We start from the raw sequence: 18487 nt of genomic DNA on the forward strand, positions 1-18487 counted from the left end.
GCATACTAGCTGGCTTGTCTAGTTTATGGAGAATAGCCACGAGTGCCCCACCGCAAATCTACTATATTTTTCTATGTGCTGGCACCGGCGCTGCTGCATTTGGTTATAGTGAGTGCCAAACCCGAGTTGGATATATATATATATATATATATATATATATATATATATATATATATATATATATATATATATATATATATATATATATATATATATATATATATATATATAGAAGGAGGAAGGTGCGGCACTCACAATCTGTCATTCAAATAACTGGACGCTGCCACGGATATGTCACGGAGATGACATATCCGTGGCAGCGTCCAGTTATTTGAGTGACAGATTTTGAGTGCCGCACCTTCCTCCTTCTATCTCAGCAGACTCCTGCAGTGAAGGCACCAATCGCTAAGAGACCACGTTACTGGGAGTGCCGGACCCCGCTCCTCTATATATATATATATATATATATATATATATATTACTACTACTTGAATAACATTTTTGAGGGGGTGGATGGGGGAAGCTGACCCCGGGTGCTGGGAGGAGGGGGGCCCTGCGGCTGCTGAGGGGCTGGGGGGGTACTTGTCAGCCTGAGGTCGGAGTGGGGTGTCTGCAGCTGCTGAGGGGCTGGGGGGGTACCTGTCAGCTTGAGGTCGGAGGGGGGTGTCTGCAGCTGCTGAGGGGAGGTGGGGGTACCTGTCAGACTGAGGTCGATGTGCGCCGCCGCCGCTGTCCCCGGGTGCTCCCCCCCGCAGCCGCAAAGTTCCTGCAGCGAATGTACAGTCAGTGCCGGGGTCCCTCCAGCGCATGGGAACTAGTACTAGTTCCCATGCGCTGGAGGGACCGCCGACACTGACTGTCCATTCGCCGCAGGGACCGGCTGCCGGGGGGAGGTACAGCAGCAGCGGCGCACATTATCCCTCAGGCTGACCGGTACCCCCACCTCCCCTCAGCAGCTGCAGACACCACCCTCCTCCCAGCAGCGGTGGCGCCGCACGTCGACCTCAGTCTGACAGGTACCCCAGGGACCCCCCCTCCCGCAGCAGCTGGGCACAGCTTTCCCAGCGCTGCACGCTGTGGACCCGCTGCGGGTGCCTGGACCCGCAGCGGGACCATTTACCCCAGCATTTACACGGGTTCTATCCGGGTTCTACCCAGGTCAGGACCTGGGTAGAGGACCCGTGTAAATGGACACGGATATACCCTATTTACACTGTCGGTGATCCGGGTCTGACCCGCCGCTGACCCGGATTTTTCGGCGGTGTAAAAGGGGTATTATTAAGCTTGGAGAAGAGATAAACTGGAGATAAAGTGGAGAAAAGGTAAAAGGAGATAAAGCACCAGCCAATCAGCTCCCAACTGTCTTTTTGATAAAGCACAGCTGATTGGCTGTGCTTTATCTTCTTTTACCTTTTCTCCGCTTTATCTCCAGTTTATCTCTTCTCCAAGCTTAATAAATCTGCCCCATAGGGCCTTATTCTAGTTCACTCTTTCTAACAAAATCCTTCTTAGATGGACAAAACCATGTGCACTGCAGGGGGGCAGATGTTACTTGTGCAGAGAGAATTCGATTTGGGTGGGGTTTTACTTCAAAGTGAGATCTATATTGCAGTGTAAAAATAAAGCAGTCAGTATTTACCCTGCACAGAAACAAAATAACTCACCCAAATCTAATTCTCTCTGCACATTTTACATCTGCCCCCCCCCCCCCTGCATTGCACATGGTTTTGTCCATCTAAAAAGGATTTTGTCAGAAAGAGTGAACTAGAATAACCCCCATAGTAACATAGTAATTAAGGCTGTAAAAAGATGTTAGTCCATCGAGTTCAACCTATCTAACTTGAATAAGTCATATCTATAGGATTACCGTAGTGGCCAAAAATGTATCCAGTTTTGATTTACATTCATTAACAGTAGTTGCTGTAATCACCCCCACCGGCAATGACTTCCAGAATTTTATTGCTCTAATGGTGAAAAAACCTCTTCTTAATTCTATACGGAATTTCTTTTCCTTAAACCTCAGTACAGGCCCGCGTGTCCTAAGTATAGGCCTGTTAGTGAACAAATAGTCTCCCAGTTCTATATGATTCCCAATCTTGTACATATATGAACATGCTAATCATATCTCCTCTCAACCTCCATTTCTACAGTGAAAATATATTCAGCCTGGTTAACCTATCTTTGTATTCTAGATTTGAGACCATTTACTAGCTTAGTCGCCCTTCTCTGTACCTGTTCCAATTTATTTATGCCTTTTTAAGGTGTGGTGCCCAGAACTGAGCACAATATTCCAAGTGTGGTCTCACCTATGCCTTGTAAAGAGGCACTATCACATTGGCATCCCTTGAATCCATACCACTTTTAATGCATGCCAGTGTCCGGTTTGCTTTTGCTGCTGCACTTGAGCAGTGTGCACTATTACACAATTTTTCATCTATGATGACCCCCAAGTCATTCTCTACAGCTGAATTTCCTATAATAACTCAATTTAGCCTTTACATGTGCAGTATGGTTATTAGTTAATAACATATAACCAGAGCTGTATGAGCAGTATTGTTATTAGCATATAACCAGAACTGCAGGCTCAGTATTGTTATTAGTTAGTAACATATAACCAGAGCTGCCTGAGCAGTATTGTTTGTTAGTTACTAATACATAACCAGAGCTGTATGCACAGTAGTGTTATTAGTTCATAACATTTAACCAGAGCTGCATGCGCAGTAAGTTACTAACATATAGGGCAGTATTCAATGAGGCTGATTCGCCATGTTCTACGGCGAATGTGTGCTATTTTCGTGCTCTAAGGTGAATCTTTTTACTGAAAAAGTGATTCACCCTATTCAACGTCTGCGAACAGTGAATGACGGACAATTCACCGTCTGATAGTCACCGCAATTCGCTGTGGTTTTTCAATGGGATTCGCCGTGAGTGTATTGAGTGATCAGATGGCGAATTGCTTTCTAAGTGATTTTCGCTGTGTGTCACCCTGTAGCAATTGGCATCTTTTTATGGTGAACTGGAATGTGAACTTTTAAAACAAAGGTTTTTTTTTTTTTTAACTTGGTGTAAAAAAATCAGGAATTTTATTATGTGAAGGGGCATGCTATTTTTATTCATGTGCTTACAGCACATGAATATATATTGAATTTTTAATTTACTTTCATATTTTTACACATAACAGCCAGCAGGGGACTGGGAGCTGAGAGACGCTCATTACATATTCATATATTCACTTCACACTGCTCCCGCTCATTACATATGCACGAGCGGGAGCAGTGCAAGCGGCTCCCTACCCCAGTCCCCTACCAGCTCTCCCGGGGCAGCTGCTGCTGCTTGTGTCCCCGGGAGCCCTCCTTCTCCCCCACAGTGTCCGGCTCAGGCAGGGAGGCTTCCATCAATGATGTCCCCCATCTCCCTGCGGCATTTGCCGCAGAAGTTAAGAATCACCGTCGGGCAGCGAGCCCCTGCGGCATTGAATACGGTGATGGGGAGGGTTAGCAGCGAATGCTCCAGCCCTCCGGAACACGGTGACTGTGCAGCGAATCCTAAACAGGATTCGCTGCACATGCCGAGTATTCTCATTGAATACTGCCCATAACCAGAGCTGTATGCGCATTATTGTTATTGTATTTAGTAATATATAACCAGAGAGATGCATACACATTTCTCATTAATATAGCTATTACAATTATTATTGGTATTACTAATTATTATATTTATTTCATATCGTATAACTAGCATACTGCAAGCGCATTTATGCTCATTATATTACATACATTATTATAATGATTATATATTTAGTAATGTATAACCAGAGCTGCATGTCCATGCACAGTATTGTTATTAGTTAGTAACATAACCAGAGTGGGTCACGATGTTACTGGTAACAAACCCCATACAGAAAGGGTTCCCCACCTTTTAGAATCATTTTTCCCTAGTACATCTAAATGTGTTCACGAAACCCCTAAGCCAAATGTTTGAGAAATTCTGAGAAAAATATTATATTAAGTAAATTTTGTTTATATCGCATCCTCAGGGTCAGTTATATGGTGAGGGACAGGATTTGCTTCTGCTTGTCCACATGTGTTTTGATGGGCAGTCACCAGCACTTTTTTTGCCTGTTCTATTGCCCATAAATAAGTTGAATTGGTCCTACTAAACTACCAGCCCAGGGTGCTCCTGGAAGTGTCCCGAGGCACCCCAGGGTGGGAACCGCTGACATAGAGACTCTCTCAGCCAGTAGGGTAGGAAAGTGCTGCTGTAGGTGCCCCCTTGTAATGGTCAATTGTTTTATCTGAATTGCTGTGTCACTGATTTAAATATCTTTTTTATTTTATAGTATCGGTAAACACACTGAGGAGGCCAGCACCCATATATCACAGAGGCTGCCGCGGCTCCCAGGGACATCTGATTAACCATAGCTGGCTATGGCCAATTCAAAGTTACCAAAGATGAAGCCACGAGTAAGATCGGTGCCACAAGACCTAGCAATAGGGAGGCTGCCAGTCCCACGAGCATTAGCTGACAGGCAGTATAATCCCCCATCCCACATTCCTGTGCAGATGCCGCCAGTGTCCCACATAGCAACCAAGAGGGTGCACACTCCAACATCAAGGATACCAGTGATGAAGCCACAAATAAGATCGGTGCCAAAAGACCCAGGGCCTTATTTTGGTTCATTCTTTCTGACAAAATCCTTCTTAGATGGGCAAAACCATGTGCATTGCATGTGGGGCAGGTGTTACTTGTGCAGAGAGAATTAGATTTGGGTGGGGTTTTACTTCAAAGTGGGATCTATATTGCAGTGTAAAAATAAAGCAGTCAGTATTTTCCCTGCACAGAAACAAAATTACTCACCCAAATCTAATTCTCTCTGCACATGTTACATCTTCCCCCCTGCAGTGCACATGGTTTTGTCCATCTAAGAAGGATTTTGTCAGAAAGAATGAACCAAAATAAGGCCCCCAGTGATAGGGAGGCTGCCAGTCCCACAAGCATTATCTGTTAGGCAGTATAATCCCCCATCCCGCATCCCCGTGAAGATGCTGCCAGTGCCCCAAATAACAACTGAGAGGCTGCGAGCTCCACAATCGCGGATACCAGTGATGAAGCCGCAACAAGAACATGGCAAGCAGCAAGTGCCTCAGATACAACTGGCACCAGTGAGGCTGAAACAAGCACCAACTGAGAGGATGAACGCTCCCCATCGCGCATCTCTGTGAGGACAGCATCAGTGACGAAAATAAAAGCTGTGATGGCACCCAGAACACACACCGGTGCTGAGGCTCACAATGGACCTTCCACAATCACCAGTGGTCCAGTCAGAAGGAACATCACATTCATCATAAAGCGCTCCTGCAAACCCGATATGATGAGCATTGGGGAAAGCACCAGCACTCCCACTGGTCAAGCACTACTGATGTCATCCATGCCCAGAGCACTGGGGAGGCCACCAGCACACATATAAATAACTGCACCCCCAGAAATACCATTAAAGGGGCTATAAGATCATTCTTTAAAAGGGCCATCAGAGACCTCTCGCCCCTGCAGGATAACAACTGCCATCTCGGCATATTTGGGATATGGCACGGTGAACAACTAACAGCATCAAGCTTATAAAATGGAAATCTCCACCAAGCTATGATGAATATTATAGACACCACTATGACTACAGGAGCCATCACCACTCCTTATTCATCATCACTGGAAACTGAAACCATTATATCCTTTGGTAAAGGACGGTGGCTTCTGTAATGCCAGTTCTGCCTTTACCAAAGGTAATGGTGGTGTCAGTTTCCAGTGATGATGACTGAGGGGGTGGTGATGGCTCCTGTAGTGTAGTGGTGTCTATAATCTTTATCGTAGCATTGTACCATAATAAAGCATTCTGAACCTATTGTACCTGTGTTCTTGTGTTTTATGTACTTTGGAAATGTACTTCCAAAATATAAAGTTACTCATTACCATACCTCTCAACTTTGATGCTCCCGGAGGCGGGTGTGACCTAATTTCAGGGTCGTGGCCTATACCGCAGCTCTTCCGTGTGGCCACGCCCCCATTTTGACGCTATGGGGGCATGACCCAGAGGCTCTGTGAGCCTCTAGCCATGCCCCAAGCCCCCTGGCTGCGGGAATAGACGCTGTGCGCATGCGCACAGCGCTTATTCCCCCGCTGCTTAGCAGCCGACAGGGGGGGACTCCCAACAGCCCCCCCTCACCACGGGAGACTACCAGCCGCGGGAGGGACAGCGGGACAGGCCCTGATAATCAGGACTGTCCTGCTAAAATCGGGACTGTTGGGAGGTATGCATTACATATATAATGTGGTTCAGTGAGGACAGTATAGGGGTACGCATAATACACGGCTTATTAAGTGTACAGTACAAGTACAGTACAAGTACGCTGCAACACCAGGAATAGAACATTAGTAGGAAAAAAGCACAATAGAGGTAAATGAAAGCACCGTTCCGTATCACACCCTTCATAAAAGTACAGGGGAGTTTCTGAGCAGAATGTGAACAGGATAGTGACAGAATGTCACATGGGCATAAGGTTGACATGTTCAGAATATTGACATTTAACATGTTAATACCTGAATGTCGACAGTATGTTAACATTCTGACTTCACATTCAGAACCATTCTGACTTTCATAATGCACCCTGGTTTAGGGATAATCATCACGATTTCTTAACTATCGGTGATTTTGTTTTGCTGGTAGTACTTTCGCCATTCGATGGCAGCAGTCCGATGCTTGCCGTCATCGAATGGTAAACATTTGATGGCAAGTCTATGGTCCTGCCCCCCTGGCCAGGCATGTGTGTCCGTGCTGAAGATATTTGCCCATAGGCCAAAAAGGCTTTACATGCACAAATAATTTTAATTTGTTTTCTATCCAATTCTTTTAATGCGATGGTCAGTTACCATGGCATCGAAAGAGCACAGCCATCATTTGCTGGTGAGCTTCCGATGTCCATCCCTGCCCTGGCTGGCTCTTATTTAAGACTCATTGCGCAGGCAATGACATTATTTCATTTCTTCACTATTATGCTCAGTACACACATTTTAACGATGCATTTACGGTACGGTCTTGCACTGTACTAGGCAGCCCCCGCATGCTAGAGGCAGCAGTTGTAGTTTTGCTATTTCTAGCAAAACTACAGCTGCTACTGATTGAGCTGTTACTGATTGAGGCCCATTGTTTTTATCTCTGTAAAGCGCCTTGAGTCCTACTGGAAAAAGGGTTCTGTATAAGTAAAATTATTTATTATTATTATTTTAACCCCTTCAGTGGCGTATTTTTTTTTTTAAACTCCCACTGTGTTTCCAGTGGCCAGGTAGTGCTGCGCACTTGATCAACCGCTGCCCGGCCCTGCCACATGTAACCCCACTTAGACTTTAGAAAGGTCACGCCGCACACAGCCGTGGGGGAAGGAGGCAGGGCTGGGCCGCAGGAGCCATGCAGTGGCTGAAGCTGAGCGCATCGCTTATCTCAGTGCTCAGCAGCGCTGCCCAGAAGAGGGCGGGCAGTGGCACTCCTGAGGATTTTCCAGGTTTGCCAGTCTGGGCACTGGCGCATAGCCTGGAAAATTCTCGGGAGTACCAGCGAACGGGTTAACAAAAGAAGCACTGTTATACTATTATAAAATATAAACTATATAAAAACTAGTGGTAAAAGTTCACTGAATAGACTTGGAAATTGAGATCTTGTATATTATTACTTACAATTGGTATGCATTTCTATACAGATCCCAAAATCTCAGACATTAGCATATTTTCTAGTTCCCAACACACCCGGTAATGTTCATCTGTGTCTTTTATAAGGATTGACCATCATGCACTTAGCACTTTATGAGTGTCTCTATGGATGATTTGTTTTTATTGTATATCTATGTGAATTTTAGTATGTATTTCCAGAAGCCTGTTATTAAAAAGGGAATTCATGTTTGAATGTACTTTACCATTGTACTTCTATAATTTTTTTACATATGGGAGAAATTCCCTACCATACCTACCATATGGGAGAAATTCCTGTACAACCAAGAACCTGAGCGCCTGATAGGTTGTGTTTTCATCGTTTTGTTTTTTGGTGTTGGTGAAGAGTTTGAGGGACCCACAGAAGCACTTCCTATGGGTAGCTATATTGCGCCGTCCTACCATTTTACCTTGTTTGTTCTAAAGTACAGGAATAGAGCATTCTGTCCCTCCTGCAGAGGGACTTTTTTGAGACGTTCCCGCCGGCAGTGTCCAATGGCAGGGGGGGTGGCAGTTGGGAGTCTCCCCTGAATAGAAGCTGTGCGTATGCACACAGCATCTATTCCTGAAGCCAGAGGGGCTGGAGGCATGGCTAGCAGGCCCCCACAGCGGCAAAAATGGGGAGTGGCCTGGCGGGAGCATCGCAGGTATACATACCTCCCAACATGACCCTCTCCAGAGCTCACATTGCTCTGTTTCTGGACTTCTCCTTTAATTAATGATTGCCATTACCTGTGTTGGAGCACCTTTCTTATCAATTAACCTGTATCTGTATGAAACAGGTGATGGCAATCATAAATTATGAGGAAATCCCAGAACCAGAGCAATGTGTCCCTCCTGGCATGGGTCATGTTGGGAGGTATGGGTATAGGCCACTCTCCCAAGTGTCCTTATTTCTGCCTTTCCAATGTTGGGAGGTATGGTTATGCGCTCCCCCAAAAGTGTCCCCACTGCTGTGGGACACTGTGACCCGTGGGAGGGCCAAGGGGATAGTCTCCAACTAGAGGTACTGACTGTCCTGCTGTAATTGGTATGACATTTGGGAGGTATGCATTACTATGGTTCAGAAAATTAACAGCACATTTATGTGCTTTAATTAAGGCACATTTATGGGGCATCAAATTAATAACTCAGGGTTGCCTACCTGACCCTCTCCTTCAGGGAGAAAATGCTCTGTTCCTGGACTTCCCTGGTAATGTATGATTACCATCATCTGTGGGGAGCTAGGTAATTGATAAGAAAGGTGCATACCTCCCAACATACTGAAGGGTTAATCAGCCATCTTGTTTCTCTGTGAAGGGTTAATCAGCCATCTTGTTTCTCTGTGAAGGGTTAATCAGCCATCTTGTTTCTCTGTGTTATAGTCTTTGTCCCCGCTTATCTCAAGAAGTTATGTTCTGGAATGTTTCCAGTACTCGCTTGCTTTCCCATACTTTGTAACTTCTATGGAATAGTACATTCTGTGATTTCTCCTAACTAACGAATGCTACTCCCCTGTAAGGCGACGTATAAGCCACCAGATGCTGTTATTCCCCTACCTCTGCACCAAATATTATCCAATCATGTAATTGAACCAGCGACCGTATGTTATGTATAAATATGTCGATTTGTCATAATTAAATCAGAGTTCAACCTTGTACCTGTGGTCCTTGTTACTGGTCATATCATATAAGGTTACACTCTCACGGAGCTCTAAGGGGTCTTCACACTGAGGTCAACTAAGGTAATTAATAGATAAGGAAATCGATACATCGGCGCATGATCGATTTGTATACAGAGCTGGGGGCTCGCCGCGGGATTCGAAGTTCATTCCTACACGGTTGTCAGCAGACTCCAAAAGTCTAATCTGAGACCGCTGTGAGGTTACGGACAAACTCGATCCTGAACCTATGACTCTATCCCTGGGGGATATCGGATGTCAGTTCATAGAAGTTAAAATCTTCTATCTTTGTTTTGTGTACACACTGATCTAGGATCAGATACCGTACTTGGTGTACGAAGAGACCACGGGTCTTTTATCCAAATAGAACCTCATTTTGAACACCCACTATTTCATTGGCCAAATTTCCTTACTATGTTTAGTTTGAAGTATAAGTTTTTCTTATTTCAATATCCTTGTGTGATTGGTAAGTATACACACTTGTGATATCTGTATTTCTTTGTAAACCGTGCGGTTGGTAAGTTCACGCACGATAACTCTATTGTCTCATTGATTACTGTATGCCAACAGACTTGCGGACTTTATGCTCTCCTTCTCGGAGTAACGCAACGTGAGGCTTCATATACAGTTCTCAGCAACGAAACCACTGGACTCTATCCACTGTCACGTAGACAGTCTGTGGTCTCTACTAACAAAATCATTATACATTTAAAATTGTATGAGATGTCTAAAGTGAATACATAATTCTAAAAGTGAGCAGACAAAGACCAACTCTCGCAGATTGCTGCTATAGGTTATACCTGCCTTTCTGTGACAACGCCCCTGGTCTGCACACTGTGAATTTTTCATGCTCTCATACCACAGTCACATATGTCACACCCTAGACACCCACAAATAGGAACCTGTTTAGATTGTCAGTGTAGTATAGTGCTTTGGTACCACAACCCTGAAAGAGACGATTATTGGCCAAAATTAGTATCTGCCAATAGTGAACTCATAAGATTCAAATCTACACTCACGTCCCTGTCTAACGGTACTGTTGTAGAAGCGGTCCTTGTATTAGGCTGCCATCTGCGCACAGACGTTATTCAAAAATACATTGATCAACCATACCCTTTCTTTGTGACAGATATACCAATTAATCTCTTTAATTACCCAATCATCTGTCCCAAATCAGTAGAACAAATTCACAAACTACCTGAAAGTAGTCAGATACTATATTTCTTAGACTTCAGTGAAGATTATAGTCACCAACAACAGGTAAAGAAGTGGAAAACATTCACACGGAATCATAATAGACCTGTACACAAATATGGGATCAAAACAAAGCAAACAGACTGTAGTCTATCCACCTCCCCTACCTAACGAGACATGTAAAGATTACGTAGCTCGTAACTCACCCACTAATTATTTTTTAATCAACTCATGGATAGATAATCTAGCGGGATGGACTGAAAATTGTGGGAGCGAAGATGCATTTCCCAGAGACGGCAGCAACTACCCCTATTACATGGAAATGGTTAAGGGATTGTGTCTTGGAGACAAACAAGCCTGGCCATGGTATGATGCTGATCCGTCCTGGGACATGAAATACATGTCTGCAGGAGGTGAACAATGGCTCACCATTGCCCCCTTCTGGCATGACACCACAATCACCAAGAAACAAAGACAGATAAAACTCATATCTAAATCATTACATGACAAAGAGGAAAAGAGAATTAAAAAGGTTGTTAAAATATTATCTCCACCCCCCTACAGTCCGATATATCCCTCACTCACAGACACAGACCTGTTAGCCATAGGTCACCACACCTTATATCCCAGTGCACCTAACATCCCTGGCGCACCACCCGCGCCGGAAAGACACCCACCGGACCAAGCTCCCCCTCCTATTGATGGTCACCCTGATAGACCACGGAGGGCATCAACTTCCAGTGGTGACTCTGAGCCAGCCACTGATGATAAATACAAATTTCCCGTTAAAAAACCCACTTCACAGGAAATAGAAGAATACATTCTAGACTTACAAGAAAGAGCAAAAGAATTAAAAGAATTAGAACAAAGGGAAACTAGAATATCTGCCGATGGTTCCATAATTGACCAAAGCTCCCTAACAAAACCCAGAGTTACTAGAAAAGGCACCAACCTGGAAACCTCAGGTGATGCGCAATCAGACACAGAAGATTCTGCCTCTGGTGGCGCCGCCTGTTCCACGTTTGTGGGCCCCTTCATGACCATAGGAGACCAACTCCTCATCAAGGCTATGGACCTTGAGGAATTAAATAAGATAATTAAACATTGTCCCAAACCTCATGTCAGTCCCACTGGCACTATAGCATACCTCAAAAAGGCTTGTACAGGCCGTAACTATACACATGATGACATCATACTAATTATTGACAACGTCACTGACCACAACTCCAAATGGGATTGGAAAAACGTAAAAACCATCGTCGACTGTCCAGCTAAAATGTCCACTAAGGATTATCCTTTAAACAAAACAGACAGCGTAAAAACCATGTGGGAAGAAATAAGTACAGAAATGACAAAAGTATTTAAAACTAAGTCTTCCCTGCCCGTCGCAGTGGCCTGCAAACATAAGGCAGCTGAGACGGTCACGGAATTTTGGAAAAGATTCAAAAAATGTTGGTCTGAGGAGGCTGGTTTGGATCCTGAAATGGATACACTCCTCATTTCCACATTTATTAATAATTTACATCCATCTATTATTACCACTGTCAAACAGAGTGTCTCTACCTGGACTTCTGACAACATCACTCAATTTAGTGATCACTTGTATGAGAAAGAATCAGCTGGTTGTTTTGACATGAGGAAAACTGCAGTTTCCTCTACTCACAACTTCCAGAACAGTAATAAGGGCCCGCACAATAGACAAAATAGGGGACCCCCACAAGGTAACAGGAGATCGTTTAGGCCTCCACAGAACCAAACCTTTCGTGCACCACCATACAACAGGGATTACAACAACACTGGCGCAGTTCATAAACAGACTACTTGTTTCAACTGTGGCCAGAACACACACTGGGCTAAAGATTGCCCTTTCCCTCCTCAGAAACCACAACAACCTTACACGCCAAGACCCCAACAAGGGCTTTCCCGACAGGGTCCTACACCACCTCAAGAACACGTACGTTTCAGAGTTGACTGGACCGACCCTACCCATTGACGGGGCCCGGAGGAGGGTATCCCATCTTTTGTACAGTTCACTACTCACTGGGAAGATTCTCCCCTCATCACATTATATGTAGATGATAAGAAACTGTCCTTCCTAGTAGACAGTGGGGCCACTACCAGTGTTCTATGTTCCCTTAACTATGATGGTGAACTGCAAAAGACTACTCCTTCAATGGGAATCAACGGGATACCCACTGATACCTACCTGACTGACCCAGTTATCATACGCTCTGACAAGGGAAAACACTTAGGGATACACCAATTCAGGATTATCCCAGAATGTCCTGTTAACTTACTGGGCCGTGACTTGTTTAGTAAATTCCACATCTCCATCTCACCCTCTCCACAAGGGAGTGGGCTCCAAGTCACCTCCCCACACTTTGTGTCACTACAAAATACTCTGGACAACTCACTTGATCAAATTGATGATAGAATTTGGGCCATTGGCCCTTATGACACTGGCTTCATACCCTGTACACCATACAAAGCCAAGCTCAAACCAGATACACAACCCGTGTTCTGCAGACAATATTCACTCTCACCAGAAAAGATTGAAGGTCTTAGACCTATGATACATGACTTCCTCGAACAAGGCATACTCAGGTACATTGTCTCACCTTATTCGACACCTATCAACCCTGTTGCTAAGGCCGATGGCTCTGTTAGATTCGTACAAGACTTGAGAAAAGTAAATGATCTCATTGTTCCTATTGCACCCATAGTACCTGACATCAATTCACTCATCTCAGCAATCCCTGCAAACGCAACCCACTTTAATGTCATAGATTTGAAAAACGCATTTTTTAGCATTCCTATAGACACAGAGACCCAATTACTCTTTGCTTTTTCATTTGAAGGTAAACAATTAACCTGGTGTCGCTTACCCCAAGGCTATATTGACTCTCCAGTGGTCTATAGCATAGTCCTCCAAGCCACATTGGCTCCATGGCACCCCCCCCATAGTTCTGTCCTGCTACAGTATGCAGATGATCTGCTTCTCTGTAGTGTCACCGAGGAGACCAGCCGGTTAGATGGAATCTCATTGTTGAACTGGTTAGCAGAATGTGGACACAAAGTGTCAAGAGCAAAATTGCAATGGTGTAAAACGCATGTCAATTACCTGGGTTTTGTACTCTCTGAGGGAGAAAGGAAAATCAGTCCACAACGCATACAGTCTGTATTGGGTCTGGTCACCCCAACTACCCAGAAGGATATGTTGTCTTTCTTGGGTATGGTAAGTTACTGCAGACAGTGGATTTCTGATTGTTCCTACTATGATAATATCTTGAGACAATGCACACTCAAAGACAAACCCAAGGTTATACAATGGTCAGATGAAATGTATTCTGCATTTAAAAAATTGAAAGAAATGTTAGTACAGAGTCCCGCGCTTGGTCTCCCGGACTATATGTTATCATTTCACTTGTTTGCAAGGGACACATGTACAACTATGGCGGGTGTACTGACCCAACTTCATGGAGGCAAAATGCGCCCAGTCGCATTCTTTTCAAAGGTAATGCCTGTCACTGTGCAAGGAATGCCAGCTTGTCTTCGAGCACTGGCTGCCTGTGCAATGGTTGTTGAGATGTCCACATCACTTACATTAGGACATCCCACTGTGTTACATACCACACATAATGTCCTCTCCATCCTCAAAGGTCTACACACACAACACATGTCTGCCCAAAGACTCAGCGGCTATGAAGTACTCCTACTAGGGAACCCTTCTCTCACTGTAAAATACGCAACAAACTCAGAAGGACCTGTCCCTGTACTAAACGCACTTTTAGGTCTTAAAGGACCTGACGATGAGGCGCCGCCTCAACATGACTGTACTCTGACAATTGACTCAGAAACTTCACCCAGACAAGACATGTCGACTGTGCCTATTCCCGATGCCGACATAATATTTGTTGACGGCTCCTGCAGCCGTCCCAATGACAACACGTACCAGGCAGGATATGCAGTGGTTAAACTTCCAAACACCACCCTTGAAGCAAAGACAGTCCCCTTACAGTCAGCACAAGCTGCAGAACTCATTGCACTCACTCGAGCTTGTCACATTTACAAAGACAAACCTGTCACAATTTACACAGATTCCAAATACGCTTACGGAGTTGTTCATGATCATGGTATGATCTGGCAACGCCGCGGCTTCACTGGCGCTGATGGGAAAGGCATATCACATGCGCAACTCATCACAGATCTCTTACACGCAATTACATTACCATCTCAAATTGCCATCCTTCATTGTAAAGCACACACTGGAGGAAAGGATGATATCAGCAAAGGCAACGCTCTTGCTGATACCGCTGCTAAACGTGCTGCCACTATAGCAACATATAACCTCACTCTTGCTGTCATCTCGCCTCCTTCGTTAGATGATACATACCTACTGACAGAATTACAGGCTGCTGCCTCTAATTCAGATCTATCAGATTGGACATATCCAATACTGCAGAAGAATCCACGGACTGGATTAATCTGCAAAGAGGGGAAACCATGTATACCCCAAACCAGTGCATCATTGTTCATAGCACACTACCACGGAGTAGGACACCATAGTATAGTAACAACTACTTTACTCCTCTCCAATGATTTCTACATTACTAATGCAAAAGATCTCATTAAACAATACATCAGTAGGTGTATAATATGTCTCAGAAACAACCCAAATAACCCAGACAAAGCAAGACACCAGCACCTAGAATATCCAACCACTCCATTCACTCACCTGCAAATCGATTTTACACATATCAATAATGCAGGAAGACAGGAATATGCCCTGGTCATTGTCGACATGTTTTCTCGGTGGCCAGAAGCATATGCCACTAAATCAGAAGATGCAAAAACAGTAGCCCGCATACTCACGCGAGAAATCATTCCGCGCTGGGGATGCCCGCTTCAAATTAATAGTGATAAAGGTTCAGCCTTCACAGCCAAGGTCACAGCAGAACTAGTCAAAGCACTGCAAATAGAATGGAAGTTTCACATTCCATATCATCCACAGAGTTCCGGTATCGTGGAACGCATGAACCGTACTCTTAAAGATAAACTACGTAAAGCAACAGGAGGTACATTTGCAAAATGGAAACAAGTCCTTCCTATCGTATTGGCTGAAATTAGAATGACACCACAAAAGACTCTAGGTTACTCCCCCTTTGAAATACTAATGGGCAGACCTTTCCCCACTCCCTGGGCAAAGAAACCCTTAGTTACCACAGAAGGAGACTTAGAAATAATAAGAGAAGAGTATGTCAGATCCCTAATACAGAAACTTAATGAAGTTGAACAAAATGTTATCTTTAAGAATCCTTCTCATCCACAGATACCCACTCACCCATTTAGGGTTGGAGACAAGGTCGTTGTAAAGATCCTACCCAGAAATAAGCATCCAGGAGATTTCACCTACGGTCCAGAAACAGAAGTGGTCGCGGTTACCAGGACGGCTGTCCTCACCGACGAAGGACCAACGTGGATCCATGCATCCAGAGTGAAGAAAATTCCACCTCTACCACACGTCAACACAGAGGTCGACACTGATCCCGAGACTGACACAGACGGGACGAGAGAGGTAATAACGGGGGCCAGTGGCTCTGACCTCCAACTTGGAGAAGACCTGCAGGCTGGAGGTGACGAGGAATCAGGGGTACAACATTCTGAAGCCGAGGACGACGCTACAGGATATGACTCCCCCCACCTTAGCCCTAGTGATTTTACTCGGGCTTGTTTTTTATAACTGTTTTGCTGAAGTTGATATTACTCAGAATGATGGACGTTTTACCTTCTGGTATAATTCTTCTAGTACAACTGTTGCTACTTTCATATTTTCTTATTGTGATATTGTATCTTGTTCAAACAATCAAGGCGGGAATCGAGGAGAACCACCGCTGCCCTGGCTGTGTAACATCCAACACACACCACACGCTGTAAGTCACGTATATATCTGTGTCACTAGTACTTACTGGGGAGATTCTTGCAACTCATGGGGGGCTGTTGGGTGGAACACTAGGGCAGATACTACTGTCTTTGAGAGCAGCCAAGACTGGGGATATTGCCCCGATGTTGGCCTCCATAAATGGTCCCATGGTCGATCCTTACTAACCCGTATGTCCCTACGAAAAAAGGGCACTTGCAATAGCCAATTTATTATTAACCTAGAAAACCCGGCCCCCGGCGATGCCGGACTATATGTCATGGGTAAACATCAATCAGGAGAAAGCGGGGGCCCAAGGGGAAGATTCCATTTAAAAGACATGTATGATAACCCAGAATACACCGCCCTCAAAACCACTGTAAAACCTAGATCACCACTATCATTCTTTAAACCACATGTCACTACTTTTAATGAAATGTTAGCCATTAACAACCCCACTTACGAAGACACTATATCCATAGAGACTGGATTATCTGACGTAAATTATTGGCTAGAATGGATGAAATATAATGCACGTAAAGTTAATCAAACTGATTGTTATGTGTGTGGAAAATCCAGACCCCACTTGGGTACGGTGCCCATACACATACCTTCAGACCAAGATAAATGTTTTTTTAGCCTGTATACTGATACTATTGTAGAAGAAACCAAATGTGAACAATGGAAGAAAGAATATCCCATAATGGTAAAGAATACCAATCCTGGTAGTACCATAACCATTTATCCTGGTAATTATACATGTTATTACTCAAACAGCACTGCACAAAACATTGTAGATCTGAAATTGTTTCCTGATGGGTATTGTGCTGAACGAAGACATATCAGTATACCCACCATGAAAAAATCATTAGGAGACATTTATTTTATTTGTGGAGACATGAGACTCAGGACAAAGCTGGACAATCCTTGGAAAGGAGAGTGTGCCCTGGCAAAGATCATTATGCCCATACACATTCTCCCAGCCGATTTGTCTGAGCCTCCTCCCACAAATAAACCTACCACAAACTCCAGAAACAAAAGAGAAGCTCCAAAGGAAAGCTTCGATCCACACATATACATAGACACTATTGGTGTTCCCCGGGGAGTTCCTAAAGAATTTAAGGCTCGTGATGAGGTCGCTGCCGGCTTCGAGTCCCTGCTTCCCCAGGTAACCATCAATAAAAATGTGAACTGGATAAATTACATATATTATAATCAACAGCGCTTCGTTAATGATACTAGGGACGCTTTGAAAGGTATTGCTGAACAGTTAGAAGCTACATCACAAATGACATTTCAGAATCGCATGGCTTTAGATATGATGCTTGCCGAGAAAGGAGGGACCTGTGTGTACATAGGTAAAGTTGATGGATGCTGTACTTATATCCCAGACAACACAGGTCCTAATGGAAAAACTACCCTAGCTATTAAACATCTAGAAGATTTATCCATCGAACTCAAGAAGAACTCAGGTATCACGGACCCCTGGAGTAGCTGGTTTGGATGGTTAGATGATTGGAAACACGCACTAACACAAATAGGCATATTTATCCTCATTGTAATTATTGTACTTATGATAGTAGGATATTGTGTCTTTCCCATATGCAAGAAGATTGGTTCCAAGTACCTGGATAATGTAACACCTGCTATGTACACTGATCTCGCCAAAAGCCCTCCCTCACCAGAAGATTATGGTGAATATGTCAAAATTCACCGTACCAAGCAAGATGCCATCTACAAGAATCAAATTGTCTAAAAAGGACATTGATTCTAAGAGGGGATTGAAGGGTTAATCAGCCATCTTGTTTCTCTGTGAAGGGTTAATCAGCCATCTTGTTTCTCTGTGAAGGGTTAATCAGCCATCTTGTTTCTCTGTGTTATAGTCTTTGTCCCCGCTTATCTCAAGAAGTTATGTTCTGGAATGTTTCCAGTACTCGCTTGCTTTCCCATACTTTGTAACTTCT

This window comes from Crinia signifera, chromosome 6, assembly GCF_055691185.1.
Source record: "Crinia signifera chromosome 6, ASM5569118v1, whole genome shotgun sequence".
NCBI classification, from domain to species: domain Eukaryota; kingdom Metazoa; phylum Chordata; class Amphibia; order Anura; family Myobatrachidae; genus Crinia; species Crinia signifera.